Source organism: Elgaria multicarinata, chromosome 5 (genome assembly GCF_023053635.1).
Source record: "Elgaria multicarinata webbii isolate HBS135686 ecotype San Diego chromosome 5, rElgMul1.1.pri, whole genome shotgun sequence".
Classification (NCBI taxonomy): domain Eukaryota; kingdom Metazoa; phylum Chordata; class Lepidosauria; order Squamata; family Anguidae; genus Elgaria; species Elgaria multicarinata.
In genome coordinates, this window is record NC_086175.1 from 19013387 (window position 1) to 19040484 (window position 27098).

Sequence of the window (27098 nt, forward strand, 5' to 3'; positions counted from 1 at the left end):
GTCCCTGCAATTTTCAGCGGGTTGGGACAACTCACTGCATCCATTATTTCAACTAGGCTGATATTTCTCTGGAATATCTGTTACATTTTCTGAGAATTTTATTTTTCAGGCTCCCCTGAATATTCTACCCACCCCTGGAATATTTGGTGAACATCCCCATTTTCCAATAGGTTGGAGAGATGGAGATGCAATTGTGGATCCTGGTTCAATGGTTTCACTTTCTGCCAATCAATTTCATTGGTCCTGAGTTACTGAGGATGGTGATAGATTTTATTTCACTTGGCTTTTAATTCATAACTGAAGATTTTAATTCTATTCCTTTGATTTTACAGCTCTAGTTTTAGCTTTGTTATTGCTTCAATTGATGGTGTTTTGCTGGTTTTGGATATAAACTGCTTTGGAGACCCTTTTAAAGGATGAAAAACAGTTAAAAAGTGCTTTTAGATCAGTCAATCAAGTTATTATCACATGTCACAATATGCATCACTTTATACTTACTTGCATTGAATCTCATTTGCCATTTTGTTGCCTTTTTGTCCAGGTTGGAGAGAGCATTTTTCAGCCACCTGGGTTTTCTTAATTTGCAGCCATCAACAAACTTGGCCACTTCAATTCTTGTAACTTGTGACTTAATTATGACATAAAAAACAAGACTAAATTATACAAAGGAGGTGTATAAAGTGGGCCATATAAATAAAAAGCATTTGTTAACAATATTTAGTATTCAAGAGTTATGGACACAACAACAACATCCTCAATCATGTCCACCTTTTTCCTCATTTTCTTAGATAGAAGTCCCAAAACATTGTCATCTGTCCTCTTAGGGGAGTTGCTCCAGCCCCTGATCATCTTGGTTCTGTAAGATGATCTTGGTTCATTTGAAATTTTACTAAATATGTGTAAGATTGACATTATAAAAGTTTGTGGGCATAGCATAGAGAAAGAAGCTTTTGGGGGCATAGAATGGGTTTGAATGGGTGTACAAGTGACAGCGTAATGCTTTAGTATTAAATGGGCAAGTATGCATACACACATAGAACACTGTATCAGGGTTTAGATGCTTAAGTTTGGATAAGGCCTGATAGAAAATGATTTGGAAATATGATTTGGTATTTTTCAAAAGACATTAGTCATATGAAGTTGTGACATGTACTAACTGTAAGTAGGGAAAGGGTCCAGGGTGAAAGACAGGTGAGGTTGTGGTTGGAAAAATAAGAGCCAGACAACCACAAGAACAGGGAACTTAACCTTTCGTGGTCATAAACAACTAATTGAGAAAGGAGAGGAGGTTTTCAGGAAGGGTTGGCCTCAGATATGAAGTAGTCCAATAGGTTTAGCAAGTTCAGTAGAAATTAATATGTATTAGGAGGGAGGTCTTTGTCTTTGAGAAGAGTAGTTAAGTTTGGATACACAAGACAAAGAAGTCTTCTCTTTCCCTCAGGCATAGTCTGGTCTTGCCTGGGAGAAGTGGGAGTCCCTCTGTGGAGAAGAGCTCCTTCACAGAGTCTGTGGTTGTCTGTGTTTGTCTTGTTCTCCAAATCTGCCAGACTTGTGAGTACATTCTTTTAATTTGCTTTGCTGAATGGAGGTTTGTGCGTCTGTTTGACCTTAACTTTCTTAAATTGTTTTAATAAATGTTTTAAAGTTATAACAGTTTCATTGTGCTTGTGAGTCTGAGTGAAGTCAGTCATTCTGGATGTCTATCTCCGGATCTTCTTTATACCTCCTATAGTGGGGAATTTAAGGAGTACTGTTGCAAGGTATTGCAGGAACCTGCGCCTATGTTCAGTACCTCTTAAAAAGACCACCAGAAAATTCCTCCTACACTTCCTCTTGTCTGTACTTTTTCCAGTTCTACAAATTCTTTTGGAGGAGGAGGAGGAGGAGGAGGAGGAGGAGGAAGATTTTATTGTGCTATGATAGTTGACCATAGATACTAAATTTGACTTATCATGGTAGAAATACTGAATGAATGTGCAGATTTGATCCCTTTATGTTTTATATGTGTGAGCAGGGCTCCATGTAAAGAATGGGCAGAGGAGCTACGCTGCTGGCCCTGCCTCGGTCAGTCACCCTCCCTATCCCTACCCACCATTAAGTGTGGACCTCTAAAGATGATGAGTGCCTACATGTGGAGCTGTACATGCACAGGCTTCCACATAATCTGGAACATAGACATCTATTATTTATTTATTTATTTATTTATTTATTTATTTATTTATTTATTATTGCATTTATATCCCACCTACATAATACTACTCCTCTTCATTTTTAACCTCACAACAACAACCCTGTGAGGTAGGTTGGGCTGAGAATCTGTGACTGGCCCAAAGTCACCCAGTGGGTTTCCATGGCTGAGTGGGGACTAGAACCCGGATCTCCCGACTCCCAGTCCAACACTTTAGCCACTACACCACACTGGCTGTCTATGTGTCCATGCTTCCCCTATTCAGAATGCATAGGAATTGGGTAGGCATGTGCTCCGCTCCGATTAGAAGCATAGAAGCAGGAGCGAATTGGCCTGCTCCGCCTTGCCCAGAGGCAGAGTAGAAGCGGACCGCGGACCCCTAGAAGCAAGGTGAAGAGAAGCACCCATTTTCGGAGCGCTCCGGTTTCCGCGATCCGCTCTGATCGCCATCTTGAAACATTTCGCCCATAGGATTGCATTGCGGAAAAGAAAGGGGGATAACTGTGTTTTATTTTTGATGCTATCTTTCTGAAAATTCTTGTGCTTAGAGAGTCGTGGATGGGGGTCATTTTGAGCCTACTCTCAGCTCTCTGTGTGGTGCGGTTCGCGTGCTATATATTTTTTAAAATCGGATAAACAAATAGGGACAACGAGCAAAACGGCGTTTTTTTGTGTGTTTTTTGAAGCGATGACAGGCACATTCAACTCCCAATCCTGATGAGAATTGATCACCTCATGAAGCATCCTCAAATCCCAGCGTTCGAGGGGGGGACTAAGGCAGAGGCACCCTCAGAGCTTTGAGCTCATAGTGTCTTGTGGGTTTTGGCGTTTGTGGAGAGAGGAGCTACTTTAGTTAGTTGCTGCTGCTGTGTTTGGAGATAGATTAGGATTTAGCTTGGCGTGTGTGTGTGTTTGTTTGCTTCTTTCTGACTTTTAGCTTAGTTTGCTCTGTGTTTTTCCCTTACTTTGATTTAATATAAACTTTATTTTTAAATTTTGGAGTGTGTGTGTGTTTGTTTGTTTGTTTGGTTGTCCCCCCCTCCCCTCTCTTAAAGCCTGACTGTGTTTCATCTTCCTTCTTCCTTCTATATACAAAAAAATACCAAAAAAAATATATTCTCTATTTCTTCTCTCTGTTACTTGGACTGTGTGTGTGACTGTGTTATTGTGTGAGTGTGCTGTGTGCACTGTTTGTGAAGCGCAACAGCCACAGATTGAGCATTTCAAATCTTGTTTGGGCAAAGCATACACACACTTCTTGTCCCATTTCCCTACATATAGTAATATTCTTATACATATTATTATATTCTTATACATATTATTATTAGTATTATTATATTCTTATACATATTATTATTAGTATTAGTATAATATCATCATGAGAAGAGGGAGCAGGCGCATGTCTGTGGCGGGGCATGCTGAAAGCAGTGGTCAAGGCAAGGCTCAGGCTGGCACCAGTAAGCAGGCTGCCTCTCCTGCTGTGAAAATCAAACGGGCAACTCCTTGGCTGGCTGCTCAGCAACAGAAGCAGGAGAAGCAGCAGGCAGACGCACTCTCTTCTGCAACTTGTGCCCGGCGTTCTCTTTTTGAGGGTGGGAATGGGAAAAGTGCCCCTTTGCAAGAGGCAGGTGGCAGCAGTGCCATTAGAGGAGGAGGAGGAGTATCCCCAACTCCTTCATTATCATTTGAGCCCACGAGCCCGCTGATGGACCTGTCTCCAGACCTCCTAGACGAGGTTCTTCTCAGCACAGTGATGGGGCAGGAGGAGGAGGAGGAGGCAGTGGGTGCTGAGGAGGAGCAGCAGCAGGACAAGGCTCTCTCCCCAGTCTCATCCCACACCTCTTCTGCTGCAACCCCTATTTCTGTGGCAACACCAGAGAGCTCAGGCGGGCAATTGGTGTCACCACGGAAGCGAAAGACAAGTATAGTGTGGGACCACTTTGAGTTGGGAGCGGATCCCCGCTTTGCTGTCTGTCGCCACTGTAAACTCACCCTAAGCAGGGGTTCATCTACAGGGCATTATGGAACCAGCAGCATGAAGATGCATCTTCAGAGGCAGCACCAGTCGATCTTGCTGGGGAAAGAGGCGGGCAAGGCGACTGGTCACAGGGGAAAGCCGAAGGCGGCGGCTGCTGCTGCTGCTGCTGCTAGCACTGCCACTCTAAGCTCTCTATCTCCCATCCCCACGAGGGTTAGGCAGGCAACCCTGCAGGACATGGGGTGGGGGAAGTATGGACCCACAAGATGGCATTTTCCAACGCCCACCCAGATCACCACCTGCATCGGTGAAATGGTGGCGTTGGACAACCAGCCATTCAGCCTTGTCGACAACGCAGGCTTCAAGAGGCTGATGGCACTTGTGGTTCCATACTATAAGCTGCCGTGTCGCACCACCCTTAGCAGGCGGGTGGTGCCTTCCCTGTACCGTTCCTGCAGGGAGTTAGTGCTGGGTCGTCTGTGCCAGGCAGAGGCACGGATGGTGCACTTCACCAAGCCAAAGTGTGGTTGATTGCCTGCGTCATCTGCCACACTCAAAGTAACTGCTTCAATAAGCTATAACCTACCTGCCCATGCCTGCCTGCCTGGGAGCCGTCCTTGTGAGGTAGCTGGATCTGCTGGGACTCACTCCCCTGCAGATCTATGGCTTACTTGTGCAAGGTACCAGCTTTTCTGGGCCCGCCAACCCATGCCCGCCTGCCTGCCTGCTTTCCCCCACCCAGGGTGCTACTGTGGTGGGGCATCTGCCAGGACTGACTCCTCCCCAATACTAGATCTATGACATGTCTCTGCCTGCCCCTCTGCTAGCCTGTCCTCCTCCTCGGTGGCCGACTCGCTGGGATGGTTTGCGTTTGCAATGCGTGACTAACTGCAGTGCTGGCTTAGAAACCAGCCATCCTGGCCTCACTTCCTTGTGCCCCCAGAAATGCCCGCTGCCTGCCTGCCTGTCTGCCCGCCTCCCCCAGGGTGCTGCTGTGTTGGGGCATCTGCCAGGACTGACTCCTTGCCTGCTCTGCCTGCCTTTCTGCCCGCCTGGTGCCTGGGAGATGGGCTTTGCGGTTTGTGCCCAGCACCCTCCGGCGCGCTTGCTCCCAGTTGTCCTCCTCTGTGCCCCTCAATGCGTAACTGCTGGCTTAGAAAGAAACAACCAGCCATCTTTGCCTCACTTCCTTCTTGCGCCCGCTTACGGGTTGGTTTGCTATGCGTTAGTGCTCAAGCCATCCTTGCGGCGCTACAGTGCATGCTGCCTGCCTGCCTGCCTTCCCTCCCTTCTCCCCTTCCCGCCTTGCAGGGATAGTGTCTTGCTTTGACTCAGAGGAGAAGTCCTTCCTGCGCTCACTTAGATTTTATCAAGTTCAAAAATCCATTTTTCAAGTGTGGAAGAAGATTTAGGGTTATCTCATGGCATGTTGGGATTTCCTTTCAACTGGCCCCATTGAGCTGTCTGCATTGCAACTTTAAATCCCTGACATACTGGAGTGTCTGATATTCAAAACTTCCCCTAACATCAGGGGATGATGGGATTGGCTTGAAACTTGGCATCCAAGTGGACACATGGGTAAGCTGTCATGGGACCAAAGGATAGGTTTCTGACGTGCAAATTGACGTAGTTGTAGAATGGGACTTGATTTGGGGTAAGTTAAAAGGTTTAAGCCCCGCCAAAAATCAGGGGATGATGGGATTGCCTTGAGTCTGGGCATCCATGTGGACACATGGATTAGCTTTCATGGTGGTGAGTTTGAGGTTTCTAACATGCAAATTGACGGAGCTATCAAAAGGGGTGTGAATGGGGTGCCCGATTTTCATAAATTCCCCAAAAATCAGGGGATGATGGGATTCCCTTGAAACTTGGCGTCCATGTGGACACATGGATAAGCTATCATGGTGCTGAGTTTGAGGTTTCTAACGTGCAAATTGACGTAGTTGTAAAATGGGACAATTTGGGGTGAGTTATGCACTGCCAAAAATCAGGGGATGATGGGATTGCCTTGAGTCTGGGTGTCCATGTGGACACATGGATAAGCTTTCATGGTAGCGAGTTTGAGGTTTCTAACATTCAAATTGACGGAGCTATCGAAAGGGGTGTGAATTAGGGTTATGGGTGGTGCTTTAGAGGTTAGAGCCCCGCCAAAAATCAGGGGATGATGGGACTGCCTTGAGTCTTGGTGTGCGTGTGTATCCCTGGATAAGCTATCATGGTGGTGAGTTTGAGATTTTTAACGTGCAAATTGACAGAGCTATCGAAAGGGGTGTGAATGGGGTGCCCGATTTTCAAAAATTCCCCCAAAATCAGGGGATGATGGGATTCCCTTGAAACTTGGCGTGCGTGTGTATACGTCCATGAGGTGTCATGGTGCCAAACTTGAGGTTTCTAACTTTAACAGAAAAAAAGTTGTATACTCTTTTAGCTTTCAATGCAACCCTATGGGGGGGGAAACGGAGCTCCGATCCGGATCCGGAGCTCCGTAGCGGAGCGGAGCGAACATAGGCGGAGCGGGGGCGGAGCGAAGTGGCTCGATCCGCAAAATGCAGATCTGGAAGAGAAGCGGAGCGGGGGGTCCGTGCACACCCCTAGAATTGGGTATTCAGGGAGGGGAGCCATGCAACATTGAGGGGGGGGTGTCCAGCAGCATGGCCCCACTTCCCCACCTATATGTGGAGCTCACTTCATATGGATAATGCATGAAAGAGCCTATGGTCTAAAGCAAATCAAAATACTCGACTTGTCAGTGACGGCTTTTCAGACTCTGGCCTGTATTCTTGTAGGGTTTGTTTTTTTAAGAGAATAATAATTCATACCTGGATGGGTTTATTTCTACATTTGGGCAGCTTGCCTGCTGTTCTGACAGAGCCATTCTCTTTGATATGTGTTAATAAGAAATTGTAGCAATTAAGAAAAAAGTAAGAAGCAGTAGGGTGATTCATTTTCCATACTTTAAAAAAAACACAATGATTTTAGTTCTTGAGATATTAATATACTTTACTATCAACACAGAAGCTTATAATGTAACATTATAAAGAATTCAAGGTGATATGCCTTTATGGTGAGAAATACCTGTGTTTGCACTTTTCCCTCATGTTTTCTAAACATAATCACATATTAGTTGCAATTTTCTTTGAAACATGAGACATAATTATGCAAAGGAGGCATGCTTCTTCATATAAAGGATCTTTAAAAAGAAAAAGCAAACCTCACCGTACAGGTATCCAGTTTGTGCTAATACCAAGATTGGAAACTCATTACCACTAAAAATGTCACTTCTGATGAAGCATTTAAAAAAATCCCCAGAATCAAATTTAGGATGTCTTTACTAAGCTGTTTTATGGTAGAGCCCCACCATTGGAACTGTGATGAGTCTTCATGTAAAAATGCTGATTTGAATTAGATTTAGAATATATGTCATCCCCAATTAGCCTTGCCTTCATCAAAATGATCTCACAAACACGGAGAATGAATCTTTATTTCCTCCTTTGCACATGGGAGGTCATTTGTCAGATTTAATATACTTCTACCTATGTCTTCCTACATGCTTTGGGTTCAAGATGGATGACCACAGAATTTATGGAGGGAGGGGGGAAATATCACTCAATATTTGAATCCTGTTTTAATGAAATGCTGAAAGTAATAACACATTGTGCTCCAAATTACAATGGAATTTATGATAAATACAATAAGGAAAATGCCAAATGGATCCCCTCTGGACCTCCAAGTATATATTGTATAACATCCTCCATTCTTAAGTTTTGTAACAATGGATATAGTTGCTAGAAAAGAAAAAAAGGCATAATATGCAAACTGAATGGAGCCATCAAGGTTTCTCTGATTAGGTGATGGAGTTACATAAATCCTTGATTTTATGATCAGACTAAAGGAATAATCCCCTTTCTTTAAATCCATTCTGTAATACAGGGATGACCAAGTTCTACATTCTTGGGGGCCACTCTAATTTTTTCACAGTTGTCTGAAACATGTGAACTTCAAAATTTTGGTGGCCCTTGGGTTAAGTACTTTCAGTGGGCTGCTTTACCTAGAAAAGAAAAGACATGCAAAACCGGAAATCTCAAATGCTGTCACTGACTTCCTTGTGTTCTTTGTGCAAAGTGAGAATGATGGGGCTGTGGGAGCTGAGGTAAGCAGCCATCACAGATGGTGGATCTAGGAATGGGAAGGGAAAGAAATCCATCAGTTGACATTTAAACTTACCAATTTTGCATTTGGCTCCCAGGACTGAAGTTGTGCACCCCTGCTTCAGGCGTTGTCTTCAAGTCATAGGCTGCAGTTGGGTCACCATAATCCATAGTCCATGAGTTGGAAATTGATAGAAATAACATAATATCATTGTAATTTTAAAATTAAAAATCCATGTAACCCAACTGAAATATTCCAAAAATCCTGAATAAGGAAATCAGCACACAAAATATACAGAGAAAATTAAGTTCAACCCAAGAAAAGCCCCACTGGATCAGACCAAAATGTCCATCTAGTCCAGCATTCCCTTTCCTACAGTGGGCAGGCAGATCCTTCAAAGAAGCCCATCAGTAGAGCCTGCAAGCAACACCAATTCCCCACTGTTTGCCCCCAAGCAAGCATTATTCAATGGTGTATGCTTTCTGAATAAGATGGTTCCAGTAAGGTCTGATGGCTAATAGCTTTTGTTCAGAAGATTCCTGAAAGATCTGATCAAGCCCCCTATGTCTGAAGCGGGTGTCCCATCCCTGCCTCTCCCCTTCCAGACATCTACATGATGGCCTGTCCAAATGCGCCTACATGCCTAAAATCCTATCCACATTGGCCAAAATCAAATGGTCAGTTCCCAGATAACAACTGCATGATTTATATGGAGACAGGGCGGGAATACTGGGTCCACTTGTAGGGCTAGCTCAAAACTTCTGAGAATTATCTGAACTACCCCTTTATTTCATGCGTTTGCTATGAATCTTTTCTTAAGGCCATCTCAGCCAGTGACAATGATCACATCTTGCAGCAGAGAATTTCCAGAAGTTAATCATATGTTGTGTTAAGTACTTTTTCTTGTATGTTGAGAATCAACTGCCAGTGAACTGCATTAAATGACCCTGAGTTCTAGTGTTATGATAAAAGCGGGAAGACCATGCATCATTTTATAAACATCTGGGCTTGGATCCAGATTTAGTCAAACTTAGAGTAGACCCATTGAAATCAATGGGACTTCTGTTAGTCATGACTAACTTAAGACCCATTGATTTCAGTGAGTCTTCTCTAAGTATGGCTAAATCTGGCTCCTACCCCCTTTATCATATCTTTTCCTAAACTAAGAAGGTCAAAATGCATTGCATTTCACCATAAGGTAGGTGCACCAACTTCTGAATAATTTTGGTTATCCCCCTTCCAGCACTATTCTTTTTTGAGATGGAGTGGTCAGAATATCTTAAGTATGGAGATGCACACACATAGGGATGGGAGACGTGGTGAGGATCAAGCTCACTGAGACTCTCAGAGTTCTACCAGTTCATCTGCCATGTTCCTGTTCCTCCACAACTCCTAATTCAAAGAGGATAAGTATGCATGCTTTAAAAAAAAAAAGTGCATCCAAATGCATACTCCCCACCACCACCCTATTTACTAAAGCGTGGGAAATGTTGTTGTTGTTTTTCCAAAATACAGATTTTTAATGTGTGCATTTTTCTGGTATGCATTTTGCATACACGATCAAAAGCTCGGGATTTTCAAACTTTGATCACAAAATGTGTTCATGTTCAGGGGTATGAACAGGGCAAGTTTGCATGCTACATGAACAGAAACTAAATCCTCATAGTGATAGATAGATAGATAGATAGATAGATAGATAGATAGATAGATAGATAGATAGATAGATATAGAACAAACAGATACGATTCTGGACTAGAAAAAGAGAAGCAAACTAAGTTTTTGCGGTTAGCTGGCAAGAAGCAGGTCTGTAGGGGGCTGCTGTTTCTTTGGGAGGTTGATGCTGTTTTCGGACTAGTTCTGCCAGCATACATACCTACTTCCCATCTGCTCACCCTGTACATTTGTAATTAGTTTATTACAAAAAGCACCATTACACTCCTATACTCAGGAACATGATCATATAAAGATGGCATTGTAACTTTGTACTTCTTGGAGTGGTGGAGAGAGCCTATGAAGCTGTATGAAAAGAAGTGCTTTGGGAAATGCTCTTCTTAAAATGAAATTTAAGTAACTAGGTTGATATCTCTTGTGGGTTGGGTCAAAATGGGTTTGAATTCATGCCTCTGGCTTCATGCATGTGCACTATGTCCACCTCTAATTGCTGCCAAATAATTGTTTCTGTTTCAATTAGAGCTGAGCAAAAATGGTGGACCATTTTTGTAAACATTTGTATGTCTTGAACATTTTGGAAATTCTTCAAGAGTTTCTGTCAGGAAATCTTATTTGCCAAGAAAGTGGGCAAATGCTCCCTGTCCTGCCATGCTGTGTAGTGTTGGCTTCATTGATCACCATAAGAGTGCAGAAAGACAAGGAATACAACGCAGCCATTGGTTGCTGAGACAACCAGGCCAGGTAAGTGCAGACAGTGAAACTGCTATAGCATAACGTGATGTTTTCACAAATGCTTGCATGTGATCCCTGATTGGTTGCAATCACTGGGATGGGGGAAGACAACCAGGGTGGCAATGAAGCCGGAATAGAGTGGGTGGGGTAGAAGCTACAAATAACAACCAATTCAGGTTTACTGATTGGGGGAAGGATATTTCAGTCCCATAAAATCCACATTTGGGGCACAATCCTATGCATGTTTAGGCAGGAAAAAAAGTCCTACAATGTTCAGGATCCCTCCAGACTGCCGTACTTGGAATTGTAGGGCTTTTTTCTGTCTAAACATGCATAGGATTGCCCCCTTAGTAACATAGGAAGCTGCTTTATACTGAGTCAGACCCTTGGTCCATCTAGCCTAGTATTGTCGGCACTGACGGGCAGTAACCCTTTCAGACAGGGTTCTTTCCTTGCCCTACCTGAAGAAGCCGGGTATTGAACCTGGGACTTTTTGTATGCAAAACAGGCGCTTTACCACTGAGCTATGCCCCTTCCTTCAAAAACGTTTGAGGATGAAAATTCAGCACAACTCTAGTTCAGACCTAGTTCTTCCCCCAGTTCTATACATGCCTACTCAGAAGTAAAATCCACTGAGTTTAGTGGGCCTTACTCCCAGGTACACATGTTTAGGGTTGCCATCTTAATTATGTTGGACCTCCTAGAGTTTTGCCAGTTCGCAATATAATTTCATCATTTAGATAATGATGAAAAGGATTAACCTTTCTGATATGGGAAGCATTCTAATTCTTTTTTGTTTAAGTCTTGGAATGGCATCTTTATATTGACAATTATACTGATTCTTTTTTATGACACAGCGAGGGTGATGAACAGGCCTAGGCAAGAGGTCACCTTGTGTCAAGGTGGGTAGCCAGTCTGTCAAACACACTGCATCTAAGTCTGCTAATGAGGAATTAACTAGACAGAAAGCAGCCGTTTTACTGTTTTCGTGCAATCCCAACCTGTTAAACAATGCTAATCAGGTGTTTATTAAGTAAAACCATTATGCCACACTTGCTGTAGCCTTTACCATATGTCAGAGAGGTTGTAAAATATTATTCATTAGATTTAAAGCTGATTAATAAGAGTCATTTAATAAGGACGCTTTCTTCCTATCGCCTCAAGCTCAGCATATGTATCAAGGTTAAACTAATATCTGGAGAAAGCTATTGAAAAGTTATCACTTTTAAAAGAATAGATCATGGTTAACAATTTGATGGAAGTTTTAAACTTGCAGAAAGCAGGTGTGCATCATTCAGCTTATTTTTAAATAATAATTACATGGAGAAAGACATCTTAAAAAAAAAAAGCCAGAAAACAATTGGGAGACAGAACAATAAACAACTTGTGCCGAAATATATCTGAACTTCACGTGGTATAGATATCTGTCAGGGAATGCCCAGGATTCGGGAGCTGGATATTCACAGAGGAATATCCACCTTCCCAAAGAAAATGTTGTGAGTGTCTGAACATGACGAAGAAGAAGAAGAAGAAGAAGAAGAAGAAGAAGAAGAAGAAGAAGAAGAAGAAGAAGAAGCAGCTGCTTGAATGATTATTGTCATCTAAATGTTATTTGGCTTGCATATGTCCCAAATCTATATCTATTGTTGACATTCACCAAGTTCACATGGAATTGTCAATAATCACACATCAATATCAATATTCAGTAGAGAGCATTTACCTGAAATCTTAAATCTAGAATCATAGAATAGTAGAGTTGGGTCATTGAGTCCAACCCCCTGCTCAATGCAGGAATGTTGGTCTATGCCACAGCCTAGCTCATTTCTAAATGTAGCAAAAATATTAAGCAATTAAAGACTTGTATGGTGTAATCCTAGGAGTGTCTACTCAAAAGTAAGTCCCACTTAAACAATGAAACTTACTCCCCATTAAGTGTGTATAGGATTGTTGCCTTATTGTGCAATTCTAGACATGCCTACTCAGAAGTAAGTGTATGGAGTTCAATAGGGCTTACTCTCAGGTAAGTGGGTATAGGACTGCAGCCTTAAGTTCATTAATTACCTACTTTTTCATTGGTTAACCAGCTACATTTAGATAAATGTGTCTACCACCACATATGAACAGCTGGCAGTTTAGATGAATTGCATGCATTAGATCTCAACAGGTCTTTCCTATGAAAGCCAATGCCACAATCAGCTAGATAGCACAATTTCCAGAAGGTGGCCATGTTAGTCTCTTGTAGCAAAAACAACCCAGGATCTTGTGGCACCTTGAAAACGAACACATTTATCATGACATAAGCTTTCATGGACAAGCAACAACTGCATCTGATGAAATGGACTTTGATCCAACAAAAGCTTTTATAATAATAAATGATAGTACCTGCCCGGACCTTAAGATCATCTACAGGGGCCCTTCTCCATGAGCCCCTGCCAAAGGAAGTGAGGCATGTGGCTACTAGGAGGAGGGCTTTCTCCGCTGTGATACCCCGGTTGTGGAATGAGCTCCCCAGAGAGGTTCTCCTGACACCTACACTGTACTCCTTTCGTCGCCAGCTTTTTATTCTCTCAGTATTTTAACATTTAATTTTAACTTAAATTTAAATTTTACTGTTCTAACTCTGTATTTTAATCTTATATCAATTTTTGCTGCATGGTTTTATCCTGGTTGTGCTTTTTATACTGTATTTTGTATTTGTGTTATTAACCTGTTGGTTGTTTTATTATGGTTTTAATTTTTGTGAACTGCCCAGAGAGCTTCGGCTATTGGGCAGTATAAAAATGTAATAAATAAAATAAAATAAATAAATAAATAGTCTTTAAGGTGCCACAAGTTTCTTTGTTGTTCTAGATGCCACAGAATTCTGCCTCATTCAACTTTACACTACTTTTTAATTAATGCACCATACAGTTTCAAATTTCTGAGTCGTATGATGAGAGAAATAGTCACAATGACACAGTGTTCCAATTTATATTTTAGAAGTTATGCAAACTTTCACAGCTTTTCTGCTTTGGGAAAGCACACTACAACAAGAAAGCAATTCTGCACCAACTTCTTCACCTCAACAGCATCTAAGACAAAGAACATTTGACTATTCAAAAGTTTGGGCATACTGGATGGTTATGAATTCAGGTAAATGAGGTTCATATAATGGGAGTTCTTCTCATTCATAATGAGGAATAACACCTCAATTTAACAACTCAGTGAAGAGTAACACCTCACTTTGACCCTCCCCTGCTTATTCAATCTCATTAACTTCAACTGACTGACTCATGTCTGCTATCACTGCATTCAGGATCTGTTCGTTCATCTTTTAATTTCACTTTATAAGCCAAAAATATGGGAGGCATACTTCTCTCTTCCACCAACCAAAATGTACTTACACGGCATATAAGAATAAGAACGACCTGCCCAGAGCTCATTGGAGACCACTCCTTTTTCAATGGTGCACTTGGGTAAATGTAGATTCTAGATGAAATGGTATTACTAGGGAGGGAGGGTTGAGCTCTTCATGTGTGTTCCTTCACTTGCTTTATAATATAGCAAGCCAGCCCAGTTGCATTTGGGTCTCTTCCTGCTTGTTCTCCTGTGGGGGCCCTGGGCATCTGCCCCAAAGTCCTGCCTTGACAGCACCGCTTGCTCTTGGGTTTCTGACTGTCATTTATCTAGGCATGTGTTGTGCTTTATTTCTGCATTGGGAGTGACTAAATGATCCTAAGGTATCTGAATAGAGACCCTGGGAAATCCTGATGGACTGGAAGCCAAACTAGAGCAGTAAGTTATTCAGAGAAGCAGCAGACAATCTCCTCTGAGATCAGCAATAAAGTGGCTTGTGCAACAAGAGGATTTGTGCCCAAGGAACAATTGGGCTTTGAGTAAATTAGGCCATAGTATGGCATGGGGGTGGGCTGATAAAAAGTCCCTTGTAATATCATCTACGACAAGGGTAGGCAACCTTTTTGGGTCTGTGGGCACATTTGGCAATTTGAGAACTGTCCTGAGCACAACCATAAAATGGCTGCCATGGCAGGCATGGCTTACCAGACAGAAGTGACAGGAGTCCTTTTTCTTTTCTTCCTTTTTGTGTGTGTGGGGGGGAATGCCTGTGCTGCAGAGGAAAGCATCACACACACACCTTGCCAACTTCACTTCCTGAGAATGTTTCTATGCCCCATGCCCAGGGTATTAATAGGAAATGGCAATGGAAGCGGATGAAAGCTCTCACTTTGGTGTGAAGTGTTCCCATGTGCCAGTAAGCAAATTTGTTTAAAGTTAAAAAAAAAACTGGGATGGTTAGGGCACCTTGGCAGGCACCAAGAAAAGTATCCGAGAATGCAGTGGTGCCCATGGTCAAAATATTACTTACCCCTGATGTAGGGATATACCATCTCAGGATACCTTAGGCTCACTGGAGAGTTTAGTGATACTTTTAATTAATTGTTTTCTCATGGCACTCTAACCATTCCTTTGAGGCACATTGCTTGGGAATGACTTTCTCCAGCGTCCACCTCATACATCTGAAAAAGGTAGGCCCTTCCCTATTGTAGCTTATACCACTATACATTTGTTAGCCTTTAAGAGGCCAAAGGTGAGGGGGGGGACTCTTTCAGCCCAAGTCTAGGAAGAATTAGGCGCACCTGAGCCTCTTGGGAGCATTGCACATTGACATGCTTAGTTCTGTATAGGATTGCAACTTTCTTGCTCATATCCCAAGAGACACAGCTACCCTTTGGGAATTCACCTCCGTTTATATTTTCCACATTCTGCATAAACATTCAAGGAGCAATTGGAATGCACCCTATAATTGATGTGTGATTTGTTTCTCAGTGGATGCTGCATTATTTAAACAGTATGCCATCATTTAAAACGAGAATGTTTGGGTAGCAAACAGCCTCAGTTCACAGGTATCAGCAATTACTCACACCACAAAGGATTCAAATGTTCCAGTTACCACCCAGCTCTGTAGTCCATGCAAACATTTAGTTTTGTTATAAAATGTAATGCTCTTCCCTGTCTATCTTGTTCCAGAATCAGAGAAAGTGTATCTGTGATACGCAATGGCTGAGTGGTCGAATCAATGATCTTCCACTTGCTGCTGTGATGTGGGGGTGGGTGGGAGGGGGAACCCTTCCTGAATGATTCTCCTTTCATTTCCATTTTCTGAAAAGGCATCTCATGGTGCTGTTATCAATGCATATAATAAACGTTTTTTAAAAAATTGGACAGAGGCCAAGCCCATCAAGTTCCCCTTCCAAAAGATAACTTCCCATAGCCCATCCCTGGTGACAGTGCCTTGAATATCTTTAGCTTTCCCATCAGAACCACTTAGTGTTACGAGGCTTCGCCACTGTTTGAACATCGCTACTATTGTCAGAACCAGGCAAACAAATTTATGATGATGTTCCTGGGAATAAGGAACGAATGCAAAGGGGATTTCTCTGTAGTTCTTCATTAACATTTCATTCATTACAACAAGGGAGTTATAAGAGTTTCCTTTTAAGCAAATTAGGTCACGGGGAAAAAAAATACACAGCATGGAAACACAATGTATTACTACATAGAACAAAAGAGGTGGTTAATAAATTATGATAATGGAATTAGTCTACTGCTGATGCTGAAAGGCACATTTAAATATTGCGAATTTTACTTAGCAAGAGAAAACCTCTTACATGTATTCATAAAATGTTTTTCTCTCCTTTGTGCTGCCATTATTGTCGTTCTTCGGTACGTTATTTCCCTCCGAGGGCATGTATGTAGTCTACTTTAAACATTTGCTTTGGTTTGTTGCAAAGCCAAAGGAGCTGTTTAAGTAAGTGGGAGATACTGCAAGCAACAATGAGAGGCAGAAACAATTCGAGCAGATCAGGTCTGGAAATGAAGAGAGTTCAGGGAGATGAAAAGTGAAAATAACTTGCCTATTAAATGAGAAATCAATCATTCAATTATTCCTAAGCACTTCTTTCTTTTCTTTTATTTTTTTACCAAGCAAGGAAATGACATGCCAGTTTACCAAGATGCTTTGGGCACACACCCCATCCAAGTCCAAACCACGTCTCCCATTAATTTTAATGACTGACTATTGCACCTCTATTTATATAACAGCTGTTAATTCATTTGCTCTTATTCTGTTTAACCTTCCCCCCATCAAACTTCTTGTTTATATGAGCTAGAGATTAGACGTGTCACCTACCAAAAATTGTTCCAAGCACATCTACCTCAAATGTGTAGGGGTCCTTCTCCGTGAGCCCCTGCCAAAGGAAGTGAGGCAGGTGGCTACTAGGAGGAGGGCTTTCTCTGCTGTGGCACCCCGGCTGTGGAATGAGCTCCCCAGAGAGGTTCACCTGGTGCCTACACTGTATTCCTTCCATCGCCAGCTTTTTTTTTTATTTTCTCAGTATTTTATTTTCTCAGCATTTTAACACCTAATTTAACTTAAATTTAAACTTTGCTGATTTAATTCCGTATTTTAATCTATATCAATTTCTGCTGTGTGGTTTAATCCTAGTTGTGCTTTTTATATTGTATGTTGTATTTGTGTTTTTAGACTGTTGTTTGTTTTATTATGCTTTTCATGGTTTTAATTTTTGTGAGCCGCCCAGAGAGCTTCGGCTATTGGGCGGTATAAAAATTTAATAAATAAATAAATAAAGCAAACCATTCTTGGAGGTAGAAAGGTATGTCTAAATCCCATTGAAAGCAATGGGAATTAAGCCTAATGTTAAGGGCTGAGGGCTGCATCCATAAGCATAGTTAGTTGGAAGTAAGTCTATCTGAAGGAACTTGGACTTCTAAAAAACCTAGTTATGATTGGTTTGCCAGTCCCATTTACTTCAATAGGACATAGACCTTTCTAACATATCTTATATAAAGCTTCCTAATGGGCAATCATGCCCATAAAGTAGCTTCATTTCTCTCTGTCAAACTATATGGAATCATTCCAAAGTATTTGGATTAATGGCTGCAAAATCACTTAATGGCCAATAGAGTTTTGTCATCAGCCTTTTTAAAAAAATATTGTCCCTGCATATAATTTATGAACAAATAAACTCTCATAGCCTTGCACTATTTTATCTCTTCTCCCCTTACCAAAGACTGATGTGTGTGTGTTGCTGAAAAAGGTACCTGTTCCTCTTTTACCCATGGAAGGTAGTATAAATTCTTGCTGGATTACACTGATTTACAATAGAGTTCTTACATGCAGAGGAAAGGTTTTAAAGATGTTGTTAAATTCATAATTCATATAATCGTTCATATGATTTTAATTTTTGTGAACCGCCCAGAGAGCTTCGGCTATTGGGCGGTATAGAAATGTAATAAGTAAATAAATAAATAAATAAATAAATAAATAATCCCTTGATTTAGAATGTAAACCTTGGCAATTCGTAATACCCTGCTTCAATAAACTGCAAGCATGACAGATTGTCACTTCTTCTCCAGTTCAAATTAAAATCTAATCAGGGTATGAACTGTCCCACTCTGACTCACATGCTTACGTAACTGCTGTTTTTGCATCTAAGGCCTTAGTTAGACCTAAGGTTTATCCCGGTATCTTCCCAGGGTTGTCCCTGCCTGCTCCCGGGATATCCTGTGTGTTATTTACATGAACAGGGATGATCCCAGGACGATCCCGAGATAAACCTTAGGTCTAGCTAAGGCCTAAGACAGTATTCCATTTGTCCTAGGACATGTAGTTTTCCCAGGGATCTTGTCATATAGATGTGAGGTGCACTGGGAAAATTACAGGTGCCAGGTCAACTGATGCCTGGGATACTGTCTGAGTTGGTAGGTCAGAGTGGGAGAAAGGGGCATCAGAAGAGAAGTGCATACACTGTTGCCATCAGCAATGGGGTGTAGTGGGGGAAGAATGGCAGCTAGTGGCCAGCAGCGACCTACTTTGCAAGACTGAGAGCACTTTTAAAAGACTTGGAATGAAGAGGATTCTTTTTTTTCCATTAAAAAAAAAAAAAAAACAGGCTAGTATAACCCCTCTGGAATACTTTGGTTATTTCTCCCCTACTTCCTGCAAAAATAGCCAAAATTGACCTTCATGTTTCATTAAGGCAAATTAGGAAAGAGTTTTTTGGTTCAGCCCTAAAAAAAAAATCTATGGTCTTTTTCTAAGGTCCGTACACTACCCTTAACATCTAAGGTCCTCTTCCAGGTGCCTACTCCAAGGGAGGCCTGGAAAACGGCAGCAAGGGAAAGGGCCTTCTCGGTGGTGCGCCCCCCCCCCCCCCCAATTATGGAATTATCTCCCTGATGAGGCCCGTCTGCCATCAGCATTGCTATCTTTTCAGCACCAGGTCAAGACTTTTCTCTTTTCCCAGGCATTTGGCAGAATGTGATGGATTTTAATCGATCCCAAATTTATTTTATGGTTTGGCTAATTGCTCAAAGTTGATTTTAGCCGTATGTTGTCTCTGTGTGTACTGCCTGATGTGTGTGTTTGATGTCTTTAAATTTTGGATATTGTTTTTAACATTTTTAATCTTTGTAAACCACCCAGAGAGTGTTGGCTATGGGACAGTATAAAAAAAATGATGATGATGATGATGATGATGATGATGAAGTATACCTTCAATAGGCAATACAAATTGGTCAACTGTACCCCCATGTTAATCCTATGGTTTCTAATAATATTGTTGATATGGCCTAGCTGAGCATTGTAATAATTTTTATATCTAGAAGAGTGAATCTCCCTTACTTTACTGGCTTCTGATTCTCCCAATATGATAATTGAAAACTTTCTGCCAGCTAAATAAACCTTTATCAGTACTGATCACAGTAGGCACTTGAACTAAATAGAGAAATTGAGAAGGCACCATCATTTTAATGTTCATTGCAACCCTAACAATGACAAATCACTTTATTTTAATTTGAGTAGTTCTTTTTTGAGTTTGAAGAATAAAGAGCCAAAGATTTCTACCATAAGTTCCTCAAGATTTGCACAAAGTAATGCCACATAATTTGCACCCATTTAAATGGAAATTGAGAAACTTTGGATAAACGCAGAGCACAAATAAAACAATATTGTTTGCAAACTGTTCCATCTGTATTCTGTTGGAGGACTCTGCCTCATGAAGTATAAAGAATTTTTCTGATTGCAAATAGAAAGGGGTGAGAAAAGCTAAGTTAGAATGGCCACTCAAAACAATCAAAAGCTGTATAAATGTCCCCCAGGAATAAAACCTGCTGGTCTCATAGGATATCACCTGAAATAAGGAGATTAAGGCTAGAATCCTATACACACTTACCTGAGAGTAAGCCCCATTGAACTCAATGAGCTTACTTCCAAGTAGCCATACATAGGATTTCACTGTAAGATATTTGAAAAGCACAGTACTGAAATGTAGTCTCATCTCAAATTATGGGAAAGAGAGATTTCATGCATGTCAGTGCTCTCTATCTGGTTTTGGTATAGCTACAATTTATGTCACCACTTTTAAAAACACAATATATGACTAACAATGACTGAAGTGAGACTGAGATGGCATGCTATCAGATTCTGATACTTTGTGGTTGTCAGAAATTTAATAATATCACCAACTCCTTTAGTTGAAATGCTCATGGCAAATCAATTGATCCAGTCTTGTCTACTCAGAAGTGAGCCCCATTGAGTCCAATGTGATTTACTCCCAGATAAGTGAATATATTACTGCAGCCTAAAATTCTTTAATCATGGTTATTATAACATTTGAACTAGTTTCTCATGAGATTTGGACGGATTGCATGATAAAGCACCTTCATTCCCTTGTGGTTGGCTGACCTGGCTTGGATAGTCACATGTGAACTTGCTGATTCATTCAGGGAACAGATTGAAGCTTTCCAGTTACAGCTATATCATTGAGGGTTGATTTCTTTCCCTCTTAGACTTAGCACCAACATTTGCCCAAGAGCAACATGCAAAGTGAATTTCAAGGAAGTAAACAGACTTTTGATAAGACTAGCAAAGGAGGGGTGTTCTGCACATTCCTAGGAGATCAACATATTTTGGCCAGAGTGAAGACATAAGCAAAATGGGGATTTCACTAGGATTAACAAAATTTCTGAGGGGTCTGAGAGAAAGGGGAGTGTGATCAATTCCTATATTTTGTGCTTTTATATTGTATTTTATATCATGCTTTTATACGGGTTGTTTTATACTTTGAATGTTTTTAATTTTTGTGAACCACTTAGGGAGCTTTGGCTACTGGGTGGTATAAAAATGCAATAAATAAATAAATAAATAAATAAATAAATAAATAAATATCTTAAGCTCCCAGAATGGAGTTCATCTAATAATGAACTTACCCATTTTCCCTCTGACATCTTCATAAAATGGCCATCTCCATAGATGCTAATGGATGCTTTCAACAAGGTCCATTTGGCAGATTCTATTGGGTACTTTTAACTTTCAAGGGAGGGGCTGTGGCTCATTGTTGGAACACATGCTTGGTGGAATACATGCAGCTTGTCCCTGGTTCGATCTCCAGGTAGGGATGGAAAAACTCCTGCCTAAAACCGTGGATAACCACTGCCAGTCAGTGTTGACAATCCTGTGCTAGATTGACCAAGGGTCTCACCCAGTATAAGGCAGCTTCCTATGTTCTTATGACCTGTCAAAATGTGGGTGTTCGGTGGCATGAATCTAAACTTGTGTACTTGACAGTAGGAGACAAGGCTCAATTTATTTCAAGTTGATAAGCCCAAAGAAAAGAATGTGAAGATAGTTGCACACTACTTCATAAAGAGGTGGAATAGCACTACCAAATCGCATACAGCTATGCATGTGCTTGGTGGAAAACTTAAAAGGAGATATGTCAGAGCTGAATCTTTATTTTCCTTACTAATTAATAAACATCACGCTGTGAATAACTAGTGATAATGTTCTAATAAGAAAAATCAATAAATTTGCACCCAGGGTCACAGTAATTGATGCCGCAGAAGAGAAAAATGTATTTTCCATTGATCCTTTAGCAAACTTCTGACTAAAAAGGATAGGAAAGAAAGCCAATTACTGTAGTGTGCCTCTGAAAATGATAAGATTAAAAAAAAGCTAATTATGTGTTTTTGAATAACTACAATTTTTGATGAAAGTGAGCCAAACGGGGGCAGCCCATATCTTCTGCACAGAGCTATTACTTTTGACTAATTAAAATAGCTAACGTTACCTTAAAATGCTCTTCAACCAATGGACAAACAAACAGCTCAAGTATTGCTGTCAAACTACAGAACTAAGTCAGGTAAGTACTTGTGAGAAAATGACTGTTAAAGCCCACAGTTATGCTTTATGTCAGGGGTGCAACTTTTGGATGTGGGGACAGATGATGATGCCACAACCCCATTCTCCATGGGGGATTTGACATCAGGTGGGTATTGCTGCTAAGCAGTGGGCCAATAATAACATTCTGTTGTGCATGGGCTTTCTGATGGAGAGAAATGGAGACTACTCAGCTCTGCTCCATTTTTCAGGTGCCCCACCTCCTTCCTGCAATGGTGGGGAGGAGGCAGGGCATGTGAAGGAGAAGTAGCAGAGTCCCCTTTGCTTCTCTGACAGAGGAGCAAAGGGGACTCAGCCAGTGCATGCACCCTGCTTCCTTCCTCCATTGTAGGCCCAAGCCAGGCCCTGGCTAGAGCCTACTCCCTGGAGGAAACCCAAGGGTCTGCACAAGCCAGATTGGGGAGCCCCATGGTCTGGAAGTTCTGTACCCCTGCTTTACGTGAATGGAAAGAAGCCAACGTTTTCTAGAAAAAAGAAACACTGATCCCATACCTGAAATCAGTCATGGGGTAGCTGAGGGCTAATAAACTAAAGTTCAATTGTGACAAGATGGAGATATTGGTGGTAGATAGAAGAAGGTGCTTGGCATGTTTAGAAAGGGCTGCATTCTCCCTGAAATACCAAAATCCCAGATTGGGGATATTATTAGATCCAGTCCTATTTTTAGAGATTCAAGTGGTCTTGATGACAGGAAGCATATTATTATTATTATTATTATTATTATTATTATTATTATTATTATTATTATATTTATATAGCACCAACAATGTACTTGGTGCTGTACAAAACATACAAATAAAACAGTGATACCCTGCCTAGAGGCTTACAACCTAAAATCACCTTAAAACATATGAAGGGGGAAAGGGGTTCACAAAACAGAAATAAGAGAATAATCATAATAATAAGAACAGTCCTCTCTCATCTCACACTATTGCCCCACTCGTGCTCTTCGCTCTTCTGATGCTATGTTTCTCACCTGCCCAAGGGTCTCTACTTCCCTTGCTCGGCTTCATCCATTTTCTTCCGCTGCCCCTTACGCCTGGAACGCTCTTCCAGAACATTTGCGAACTACAAGTTCAATCACAGTTTTTAAAGCTCAGCTAAAAACTTTTCTTTTTTTCTAAAGCTTTTAAAACTTGATTTTGATCTTACTTTTATACTGTTAGTTTTACTCTACCCTGTGCCTGTTTGGTGCATTCTCTTCCCCTTCTTATTATTTTATTATGATTCTATTAGAATGTAAGCCTATGCAGCAGGGTCTTGCTGTTTTATTGTTTTACTCTGTACAGCACCATGTACACTGATGGTGCTATATAAATAAATAATAAATAAAAAACAAGAGAGATGGGCAAGAGAGATAGAGACTCTTGGGTGGGAGAGCAACATAACATTTGAAGAACGGAGGGTATGAGCTTCTTACCAGCTGTGGATTTTCCTAGACAGAGATATCCTGGCCACAGATAAAATGGTAGTATCTTATCTAGACTACTGCAATGTGTTGTAAATGGGGTTGCCCTTGAAGATTGAAATTAAATCTGTTTATTTTTAAACTTCTGGATTAAATCAGTTTAGATACGTTGTTTTTATACAAACTTGTATGGATGTTTTATCGTGCATTTACTTTTTGACACTTTATTTATTTGTGTATGGGAGAAAACTAGAGTTATTTGTAATTGTTATTATTTGTTATATTTATTGCTGTTCATGTGATATGGCTGTGAGGTGCTTTGGACACAATCTTGTGGGAAAGTGGCATGCAAATGAACAGATGGTGCTGAAAATAGTTTGGAAACTTCAGCAGCAACGAGATTACCGTATGGGACCAAATGTTAAAGATTTGCCAGTCTTAAAACAAGTACAGTGGCTCCCAAACCATTTCTGAGTCCAATTCAAGGTCCTTAACCTTTGAAGCCCTTAATGGTTTGGGATCAGGCACCTCCAGGGGTGCCTTTTATCAAAAGGACCTGCTCACTTATTGAAACCTACCACAGAAGCCCTTCTTCCATTTGTGGTGGCACAGGAGGCATGATAGGACCTTTTCTAATGTGGCATCCTTACTTTGAAATGTGCTCCCAAGCCTTTTGTGTTGCTTCCATCAGGTAAAGATAGAGTGATCATGTGTTCTACTTTACAGAGGATAGTCCTCTATTTGAAGGCATCCTCTATTTGAAGGCTTTAGAGATAACCATAGGAAGGGAGAGAGGGCCCTTGCAGTTGCCCTCAAAAATTAACAGGCTGAGCAAGGACATAGATCCCATTACGTGCCTCCACGTTTTCTCCCTCTATTTGCCAGTTATCAATCAAGCTGGTTGCCATAATCTTGGTTTTTTTGAGGTTTAACTGCAACCCAGCTTTTGCACTTTCTTCTTTCACCTTTGTCATAAGGCTCCTCAGCTCCTCCTCGCTAAAATTCGGGTTTATATTTAATGAGCAATCCCGTGTTGTATAGATGGGGGCCAAGTAAGTTGCAGAGGCTCAGGCAGTGCAGCATGCATGGAGGGTTACAAATGGGAGCAGCTGAGGTCAGGTGGTTCATGGGAGTACTGAAGGGCTGCTCCCTTTGAAGAGTTCAGTACATGAATGGACAGGAAATCAAAACCATCCATTCACATTTGAAAAGCATCAATATATCCATACCCCTCTTCACCATTTTCTTGCATCCAAATTGACCTTTGGAAATTACTGGAAGGGAGCATGTCATTCATCACACCCAAATTCTGCAATCGTTTCTAGGCTATAGACACACACAAGTAGAAATAGTTGTTCAGCATTTTTCTCCAAAGCCAGAACAACACATATTACCAACTCATCTTTCCAAACTTCTGGTGGATGTTCTGCTGCAAACAGCATCAGGAGGGAACAATTTGAAGATGGAAAATGGTGCTTGAGGAGATGTATGCTTAACCCTTTCCCCACCCTCTGCATTCCACCTGCAACTAATATTACAGCCATTCCCCCCCCCCCCAAAGCTGGAATTCACAAATCTACATACATGACTCTCTCCTACTGAAATCAAAGGAGTCCAAAAGTACTTGGTTAGCTTTGACTGGCCCTTGCCCTTGGTTTAGGAGAGCAAGGCTGAAATCCTAAGGATGCATCTGAGGAAGTAAATTCCACCAAAATGGATGGAACTTTATTTTCGAGTCCATATTGCTAAAGGCAGATTTTTGTGTTAATGGTTTATTTTGCCATTTGGTGTCTACCAACGAAGCTAGATGATCAAACTACCCAAAGACGCTGCCATTTCATTTCTATCCCTACATTTATTCTGCTGTGTGTTGAGAAAATAAACCATAAGGTCTCTTGAATTGCACTTTATGTGTGGTTCAAGGGAAATGCAAGGTAATGTTTTCTCATGAATGGATTAACCTGTGTTTTGAACCTTGACAGATGAGACTTTTTCTTAGTGAGGTTCACTTTAGGTAATCTATACTTCAGTCACTTGCAAAACCGAATATAGACTGCACTTTCGAGTTGTGAAACAGTGCTTGCTTCTGCTTCTACCTATTGGATATACAGTGCCCAAGCATAATTTATCTCAGCAAGGTGGAAACATGTAACATAGGACACACTTCCCTTCCCCCACCCCCCTACAAAAGGCCTTAATGGTTTTGAAGAACTGGAGAACTGATCGGTGTTATTTAGTTTCATTAGGCCCCTTCATTTAAGTTCCTTACAGCTCTGACTGCCTGGTTTGTATTTACAGCCAGAAATAGCTGTGTATGTATATTAATTATACATGAGCAACAAATGCCCTTTAGTGGCTGGGATCTAAAGTCAGTTCTTCTAAGCAGGCTGGAGGTCAGAGGCCTAGCTCATTTACTCAGATGCATTCTGACATCTGTAAATTCTATCTCTCCTCCTGGGATTTCAAGGTCCCTGATTATAATAGTGTTTGTTCCTCCTGCATGCAATTGGGTGTTACACCCTTATGGCTCCTCCTATCTGTGGGTAGGAATTGTCACCATGAACAAAGAGCTCTGGTACTTGTAGTTCTTGAGGGAGTATATCACATAGGGTAGTGCACATCTCTGTCTAGTGTCACTGTCAAGTTTGAGGAGGTCCCGGGTAGCGATGGGGTGAAAATCCACTTGGGTCCACAAGAGCAGCAGATTCCCCCACGTCTGGCCCTCCTGGACCCCAATGAATGTGGCCAGGGGATTTTCACTGCCTGCAGGACAAAAGGGGCAGAGATCCATGCAGAACTCAGTTCTGCCCTAACTTGCACGCACCCTTTATCCTTTCCCCCACTATGTTTAATGGTGGCAACCATTAACGCAGTGGGGGGGATTTTTCTCCCTCCACTCTAGTTTCTCTCCACCCCCTAGTCTTCAACGCCCCTTAGGTGGGAGAGGAGAGCCTAAAGGATCGGGTCCGTAATTTGGGGGTGCTCTTGGAACCAGAACTATCACTTGAGGCACAGGTGAACTCAGTGGCAAAGAGCACCTTTTATCAGCTTAGGTTGATATACCAACTACGCCCTTATCTGGACAGAGATAGCCTAGCTACAGTTATCCATGCTCTGATAACCTCGTTTGGATTACTGCAATGCGTTATACAAGGGGCTGCCTTTGAAAATGGTCCGGAAGCTTCAGCTGGTACAAAACAGGGCAGCCCGTTTACTAACAGGGACTGGCTGGCGAGATCACATTACGCCAGTCCTTTTCCAGCTTCATTGGCTGCCAGTCCAGGTCCGGGCCTGATTCAAAGTGCTGGTATTGACATACAAAGCCCTAAATGGTTTGGGGCCATGTTATTTGAAGGAACGCCTCCTCCCATATGTACCTGCCCGGACCTTAAGATCATCTACAGGGGCCCTTCTCTGTGAGCCCCTGCCAAAGGAAGTGAGGCAGGTGGCTACTAGGACGAGGGCCTTCTCCGCTGTGGCACCCCGGTTGTGGAACGAGCTCCCCAGAGAGGTCCGCCTGGCGCCTACACTGTACTCCTTTCGTCGCCAGCTGAAGACCTTTTTATTCTCTCAGTATTTTAACACTTAATTTTAACTTAAATTTAAATTTTACTGTTCTAACTCTGTATTTTAATCTTATACCAATTTTGCTGCATGGTTTTATCCTGGTTGTGCTTTTTATACTGTATTTTGTATTTGTGCTTTTAACCTG